Source organism: Lissotriton helveticus, chromosome 1_1 (genome assembly GCF_964261635.1).
Source record: "Lissotriton helveticus chromosome 1_1, aLisHel1.1, whole genome shotgun sequence".
Taxonomy (NCBI): Eukaryota; Metazoa; Chordata; class Amphibia; order Caudata; family Salamandridae; genus Lissotriton; species Lissotriton helveticus.
In genome coordinates this window covers 1,024,623,900-1,024,632,690 of record NC_136057.1, presented here as the reverse complement: position 1 = coordinate 1,024,632,690, position 8,791 = coordinate 1,024,623,900, and the positions used below count along the sequence as shown (strand labels likewise).

The 8,791-nt window shown below is 39.7% G+C and overlaps 1 long non-coding RNA gene across 3 annotated transcripts in view; it reads right to left on the bottom strand.

The window, feature by feature from the left end:
- Positions 1-672: 672 nt before the first annotated feature.
- The window catches only part of LOC144820128 (uncharacterized), a 485,905-nt gene continuing 477,786 nt past the window's right edge, over positions 673-8,791 (bottom strand). For all 3 annotated transcript variants that reach the window (XR_013607694.1, XR_013607693.1, XR_013607695.1), the window contains one exon: positions 673-1,614. This is a non-coding gene — a long non-coding RNA (uncharacterized LOC144820128). The remainder of the gene's footprint in view (positions 1,615-8,791) is intronic.

Genomic DNA, 8,791 nt, shown 5'->3' with positions numbered 1-8,791 from the left:
AGGGACAGCACCCCGGGGTGGAGTTAGAGCAGATGATCTGAGGAACCTAAGAGAGCGGATGGGTAGGCAGATAGGGAACTGCAAGACTTCGACTTTGAGACAAAGACTAAGGGAAGTGTGTGATCTTCTTTGGAAATCACCACGGCTGACACCTTTTTAGGTAAAAGATCTTGTTAAGTAGGGATGCCACTTAGTCTAGTGTAGGGACAGACTAACCTGTATTTTCCTTTCTGTAAACGACTCTCAAGTTGCAACTCGTAGCTTTCTCGCAACTTAAATGACCTTTGAGCTGATCTTGGTAATTCTATTCTGTCGACTACGAGCATTTAGAGATTTTATGTTTATCTTGACACCTGTATATCTTTTGAACCTCATTTTGAGGTGTTTGTATCTCCAGATAGCTTTGGTTTTATAATAAACTCTTAAACCTTTTCCAGTGGTAAGTGGTTCTTTAGAGTGGCGTAAGTTCTTTCTTGATTAACCTAGTAGTGGATTGCCTTTTACTCAATGACAGGTACCAACGATTTAGTCGACCTGAATTGGGATCTGGATTAACGACAATAGGCCAGAAATCCCGCGTTAGCAGTGTCTAAAACAATTAGGATATCAAATCACACTTTTGAGGAAAAAGATAGAAAGGTGCGAATTCACATTTAAAAGACAAAAAGACGTTTATTTGCAAATTCACAATTGGTAAAACATAAGCCTGAATCTGAAACACTCCAAGGGCAACCATCACATTTAGTAAACAGAGGTGCGGTATCATATTTAGCTGAAACATATCTGATACAGAGAGAAAATGAAGTATACAAGATGCAATATCAGGGATAATTGTTGAATATCAGTATAGCATCACATTTGGTTGATACTGATAGTACATTCAGCCGTTTGTGTAAAACGTTGAGGAGCTGAAACAACTTTAAGGTTAAAATTCACTTTTGGAGTAAATACACTTTTAGTGCAAACCACTCTTAGTGCTCACTAGGCAGCATTGTAGTATCACATTTAGGAGTGAATTCACACCTGGATGCCAACTCTCATTGAAGTGCAAAAGAGCACGAATCTCATATAATCAGGATCACATTTCCTAACAACATGCCTTTGGGGCAGCACCAACAGGAATGTAGAAACACTTCAGGGAATACAATGTGCTATGCTTCAGAGCCCTTACACTGCAATGCAAACCACTGTTTAGGGAGGAGGAATAACACATTTAATGGCCAATAGCTGACAGTAAGTCTGAAACACTCCTTTGATCCAAATAGTAAATAACACTTTATTCAAAGTAAGGAAGAAAAATACAGAGCCAAATGGAAGAATGGCTGAAGAGGGCTGTCCCAAAGGCCCTCTTTGTGCATGTCTTTGAAGTTGGTGATATAGTCTATGGTAGGCTATATGCAGATGAACCTAAAAACGAGACACTCTCTCTTCAAAGCTTGGTGAGGGCTCGCGGGGTGACATCGGTATTCCCTGTTCCACAGTTATTAAAGGCTGGGACAGAGCTGGGCCTCCTTATCAGTGCGGGTTCTGCTGCAGTGCTGACACCTACAACACCTCATTGTAGTCTTAGTTCTTTTTTGGCCAATCAAATCACCTACTCCATTCCCATCTAACCTAGAAAGGAACACAACCATTTTCACTTCCACGTAGTTATATAAAAATATTACATAAGCCCAAGATAAATCCTGCACACAAAAACTGCTTTGTTATCTTTTCTTCTTGAAAGTAAACAATTAGCTTTTTCAATGTTGTTTGCACAAAGAACCATTTCACAAAGACAGAGGCTGCTGGAAAAAGCTTGCCACTTATGTTTCACGTTTATGCATTTTGAGAATTTGCAGAATACGATAGCCTTGTTCTGCAGAAGACAGAGACAGCTTCTCAGAAATGCTACTTTAAAAGCCACATTAGAAAGTGTTTGGTGGGAAATACTTATACCAACAATGCAGAAATCTTTGCAAAGAGCTCAGGATTCTATTGCGAGTCAAGCCAAACTGTCAAGAATTGATGACAACCTGAAAGAAGCCACAGGTAATTGCTAACCGCACGCACCAAGCCCGCTAAAGTAGCTTCAAGGGACATTAAGGAGGTTTTTCTAACTGGCTCCAAACACCGTGAAAAGGTGTGGAAGGATTTATGTATTTTAAAATCCTTCATAGGGAGGATATTTAATATTCTAGACGTTGAAAGGTTAAATTTATCATAGGTTGGGTAATGATGATCCGAATGTTAGAAGCCCGGGGATGCATATACATATATTCACACAACCCCACATTTCAATTACCTCCATGAGTTGCATCTTGTGCACAAAATATGGGAAGAAGACAATGCTCGAAAAAACTTAGGTGAAGTTTTCATATAACATTTTACAAACTAAGGGGCATATTATAAAGGGGGTTTATCTCCGCTTTTTTGGCTTTAAATGCCAAGAAAGCGGAGATAAAATTATCTCCCTATAACCTAGCTGTCGCTAACACCAGTTAGCGACAGCTAGTAGGAGATAGCGACCATCTTGGGCCCCACTTTGCATGTCAGTGATATTTATCACTAATGAAATGCAAAGTGGGCGTGCCAAGATGTTAGCGACTTGAAACAGTCGCTAACATCGCTATCTCCTATTCCTAACTTTTGGAGATATTCGCGCTAAGCGCGAATATCTCCAAAAGCTAACACCTGCCCTGATCAGTTCTTAGCCATGTTATCCAATGGGAGGTGGATAACATGGCTAAGAGCATTAGCTCGGTAATGCATGAATATCACTGACTTTTTAGCGACATTCATGCATTGCGGCCGTTTTTTATCGCATTTGCGATAAACCTTTGTAATACCAAGATTTATCTGCGATAAAAATCGCCGCAGCTCTGCGGTAAATTTTTGTCTCTAACCAAGCAATAGCGATAATTATCGCTATTGCTTGGTAATATGCCCCTAAATTCTTTTATCGATGCCCACTAACGTTACAACCTGTTTCTGGGCTGGGTTTTATGCATAACATCGGTGTTAGCAAGGTGCTGCCTGTGTTTGTTAGAATAGTCAGAATATGTAGCTGCACACCTCGACATATGCAGACCCCCATTAGTTTGAACCAGTGCTTAATTTGTAAATACATAAGTGCAGGGGCCCAAAGTTGTTTTTAAAAACCTCGTTTCTGCTATCACCCCCTCATGAAAAACATTCCCCAGAGAGTGAGCGTAGTAATATTTCTTGATGAAAGCCATGAAGAAAAAAGGTGCACTTTCAAAGACAAGGAATGCTAAATTATCACAAGGTTAAAGAAATTAATTTCACTGGATATGAGACCCTAGAAATGTACACCTATGAAGTTTCTCAAAAAGAACTGAAGGCATCTCACATGGAATATAAGCCAGGTACCCTCTAAGCTAAAAAAAAACATTGATTCAGGAATCTCAAGATAATAATTACTTAAGAGGACAAAACCTCTTGCTGACATTGTTTCTCAACCGGCATTAATCCTGTGCCGTAAAGACTAGCGCATTAAAAATGTTCCACTGTAATAAAAATAGAGCAAATCAGACCATCAATTACTGTCCTGAGTAGTAAAAGCTCATACCAAGTGGTTCACTGAATTCAGATGAAATAAAAAAAAGAATCCCACACATCTATTATTTTACTTCCATGAGACTACAGTGGAAAAGGTCAGAATGATCATAAGGAATGCAAATCATGTGTGTTGTCCCAGTGATCTTTGTCCCTGTGTTTCAATTAAAGAATGCAGTGAGGCTCTTTTACCAATAGTCACAAATATTAAAATTAGTTTGATTTGGGTGCAGTTTATCAGGATTTTCTGAAAACAAAAAGAGGATTATTCCATTAAGTACAAATATCCATGCAGTCCAGTGAATTGAATGACTGCTATCCATTTTCCAGTCTTCCCTTCCTTTTGAAGATCCTTGGGAAAGTGTCGAATCTGAAGATCCAGTTGTTTCAATAGATAAAAAAAATGTTTGGAGTTTGGCTGTCATATTATTGACCAAACACAGCGAACAAAACTGCACGTCTTAATGCACAAACACCCTTAATAAATGGGATCAGGGCCTCTGCTATCCTGAATATATCACCTATATTTGACTCCCCTGATTATTCAACGATTTAGGGAACTTGTGGTGATGACATAGGGAAATTAGTTTACATCTTTTTCAACAATAAGGAAGCCGTGGAGACAAAGGTGACTCAGCCAAAGAGTCTTTAGTAGAGTAATGTGGTGGTCTATCTTGTTACTGTTTGCCACCATTTGCTTTTTAACTTTTATGCCCGTCCTCTTCACCAGCTCTCACAGTTCCTAGCTAGTAGCTTGTTTCAGTATTACACATAGCAACTCCAGGTGGTGTTTGATTTAGCAGAGATTCCTTTTTTGGTTTCAAATTCTTCAAGGACTGTTGGCATATTGTTCAAGAAATCTATTATTTGTCTAGCTGAAGAACAAATGGCTCTGTTCAAATGACAATGAAGCAGAATTTATGTTGCGATCAGCAAACGTTATATTAAAGGACATAAGGCATTTAGGACAATGTTTTGGTATTAGTAACAGAGTGATTGCTCCTATGAATATACATCACTAATTGTTCTCTCTGTGAAAGACAGCCAGGAGCACACACAACTGTATAACAATTTCAAATGGTTCTGCAGGAAAGTGGCAGTGAATAAAGGCCTTCACAAAGTCAACATCAAAAAAGCTAAAATGGGTACATGGTGAGGTGGTGGTATCTGCTAATAATAAAAACAAACAAATCAGGCTTTTTGGGAAAAGAAAGCTATGTGGTACCCTTTAAACTTGTCTCTGCACCATGCCGTATTCCCATTTTTAATTGTCTGTTTAAATTAGAAAGACATAAACAGATTAATGTCACTTACTTTCACAGGGCCAGTCCATAAGTCGTTCTCTTAACCACCAAATATATCATACTTCCTACATGTGGTCAAAGACCTCGTAGAAAAACTACTGTCAGATGCATGATAGAAAATGAAAATACATGAAAAATAAAGAAGTCCCATGTGTAGCGATGGATGAAAATTTGGGGATGAACTAGTAGAATATCACATGACATCTAATTCCCACTCATTTCCCCCAGCCACCAGTTGGAATGCAGAATCTTTCATTTTTTCCATTTCTCGCTAGAGTGGGGGGCAGAATACAGGCAAATTTGTCAGACAAAAACGACAAATTTGTCTGCACCCTGTTGTCCAGTGTACCATTCTGCACAAAATGGGGGGTGGAGGGGGTGGAACACACCCACCACACCTGCATTCCAAATGAAGTGAGGTAAAGCTACAGCTATATGCAGCAACTGGAGTTATATCACAACACTATAATTTTACTATGATCTTTCAAAATAATATTCAAAATATGAACCACCAACCTATCATCAAGGTACGTAGATGTGGGTTCAATCTATACTGCCCAAATAAATTTCCATGGACAATTTATTGGTAGTCCGTATCATGAATTCAATAGTTTGACAGGTCAATATTAAAACCATGATTCTGTGACATATATTTACTACAGCCTAGTGACAGCACAACATTAATGCATAAAATGTACATAATTGGTCTTTTTCAGTGTATGGGAAGTATTCCAGGTGGCAAAACACTATCTTGCCTGGATCTCTGAAACTCATTGCAACGTTCAAAGCCTCAACATTAGTACATTTGATTCATGCAAGCAGGAGGGGCAGATAGCTCATGCCTTCTAGTTAAACAGAAAATATCTAAAGATCAAACTTTGTTCTAGTGGGGAGGTGTGGTGCAGCGGCCAATGCAGCTGACTTTGGATCACAGAGCTCACGGTTCCATCCCTGGCTCTGGCAGCAGATCAGCTCAGCACCATGTGTCTCTGGGTAATAGCTCACTTAATTTCCACGAGGGCCCAAGCGCCTTGAGACACGTAAGGGTGAGTAGTTCGCGCTTTACAAACACGGATTTACATTGACATTTTTTTTTAACATTTACTGATTGCTAAACCAAAATAGTCACATTACAAGCAAAGTTGGAATTTAGTGCAACAACATACATGCTTAACAAGGCAGGTAGTGCTTTTGTCCCTGGCTAAACCGCTGCTTGTAAGATGTATTGTTACCAATTCTTTAAAATATTCAGAGTGGGCTTTATCTCTACTCATAAGAGTATTACCCTCTCATATAATGCTATTTCTGTCTTGTCTACCATGCCTTCTCCTCTGGAGTGCTTGCACTCAATGTATGAGGGACTAGTTTAAACCTGGGAAATACACTCACTTATCACATCTTCACTCCATTATCTCATACATGCATTGCATGGAGAAAACAATTTGTTTTGTATTTTTTTGTTAAGTGCAGTAGGCTTTACTCAATATGTTGTTACCCCTCAAGTTTGATCTATTATCACTACTGCCATTACTTCCACTATTACCAAAATCTCCATTACACCATCATTACTATCACAATTATCATAACCACCTTTACGTCTACCATTAATGCCAAATTTACCATCACCATCACCATTACCACAACCACCAGTAGAAGTACAGAATATTGAGTTGGAAATATTGTCCAACAATAATGTCAGAGGCAAACTAGAGAGGACAGATATTGATGAGGTAAGTATATATAGCTAAGTATATATATATTTAGATGTGTTGTTAAGGATATTAAAACTACCTATCTGTGTGAACTTACGTCATTGTTAGTTTAGTCCTATATGTTTTGCCTATGATATTATGGCAGGATTACCACCAAGCACCACCACAGAATTTGTGCAAGGCAGAGTATGCAGGTTTTATCATGTCAAAGACAGGCTTTGCTGTGATTGTTTATTTTTTTAATTAACGGGTTAGCCATTCACATGATAAAAGAGAACTGTGATAATGAACATTTGTATGCCATATAGCTCTAAGCCTATTTTATTTACTTATCAGCAATTGGAACACATGTGTGCATAAGGAGGAACTCGGGCCAGTTTTGTTAGCTAGATTCTCCCCACTCCCATGAGCTTGGTATCACTTTATTCAGCCATACATCTGGGAATCATCCTCAAGTAATAAGCCTTGATGGACAACTAAGTGATCAGCGTCTTGGTACCAGCTTCCTCATTGTTTGAAACATTTTTGGCTGGCTATCTCTTCTCACTAGCAAAGTGCACACCCAGACACTTAGCACAAGCGGGATTGTGTGTACGTCCTCATTTGTCAACAACAACTTGCAACAATCCAAGTGTAACAAATCAATGCAGCAAACCCAACATGAACTCTTAAATTCCACACCGCATTATCCAGCAACCTTCAAACTCATTACTGGCTTCTGGTGCACTACTGAGCCCTCTTCAAGGACCTATTCCATAATTACTGAAGACAGACCCCCCCCAGGATATTGCAGCATTGATGAGTACAGTTTGCAGCACCGAAGTAGACATATTGTGGCATACGATTGTGTTTTTTGCAGCATTTTTGTGGCACATTGTTGTCCCATATCTGGTTGTTCTGTCCCTCAAAAGCACTGATTATCCAGCTAAATCACTTAATACCTCTAACCCAGTGGGAAACATCCTTCACCCCGCAAGTGTAACTCCGCATGACATTACCCCGCAATTTTTACACTGTAAAATCTTTTACAACCAGGGCCCCCGTGGAGTTAGAATAGGAAATTGCATTGTAACAGGGAATGCATTGTAATGGATTGCTTTGTAAAGCCCTACATTGTAAAATATTTTGCTGTGTAAAAACTGCGGGGTAATGGCAAGTGGAGTAAAAGTGTGCAGGGTAAAGTGTCCTATTCCTAACCCAGAACATCTCATTCAGAAGTGAGCAGGAAAGCAGATTTGAAAATCAATGTGTACTGAAGTGGCCAGTGAGTAAACAATGTTGCTTGAGACAGTGACAATAGCAAACCTTATTGTCACCCTTGCCTTTCCCTTTTGAATAAGTTTACACACTTGAATTATGAGTTAGTGAGTGCCCAGATCCAGACCTTTTGCTGATCAGTCTGCATGACAATTCCACACTCTTCCCTCTGGCTACCTCTGCAAGCATTTTATTCTCTTCCTTCTGCTGTTTGGGCTCGTTTCTGCATGCATTGTTGTCCCTCATCCATATCGCCCTTGACCACCATCCCTCAGCCTACAATCACTCTCCACCTCACCCACCCCCCTCCGACCCGGGCTCTGGTTCGTATTTAGGTATATAAGCATATGGGGATGACGAGCTTCAGTTAAAAACACAACCATCAGTACAAAAAGTTCATTATCTACACCTTTTGTCCAGTGCTCACAATGCACCTACCATGCACATGACTTGAGAGGTGCTTTGAAATATGACACCCTTAACAAGGTTATATTAAAATTGGCTATTGGTGTCTTTTTGAACTGTTACAAACATAGAAACTAGCCACTTTTCAACACAGACCTATAGTTAGTATAAAATTAGCTCAGTTTCTCAAATGAAAGGTTTACAACTGGTATGCCCCTGATTGTGCAAATAAGGAGGAAAGATAATGCATAGAGTCGTGGGTGCACCCACGCTCCCTCCTCAAAGCGGTTCCCATATTATGGAGGCGAGGAGAAACCAGGCCTGTTTCCCTGAGAACAAACATTTGAAGTTTATCTCTAGCCATCCTCTGACTTCCCAGGCTGGCAGAGGCCGAATGCAAGTAGTGAAAGAAGAAATGAAAACACTGCCCCGGGGCCAAGACTAGGGATTCCCTGAAGACACGCAGAGGCATGTAATGATGTGCAGGACATCAAAGCCAAAGGCAAAGCATCAGTTTATGACAACACAAGAGCAAGAGAATAACACAAAATCACA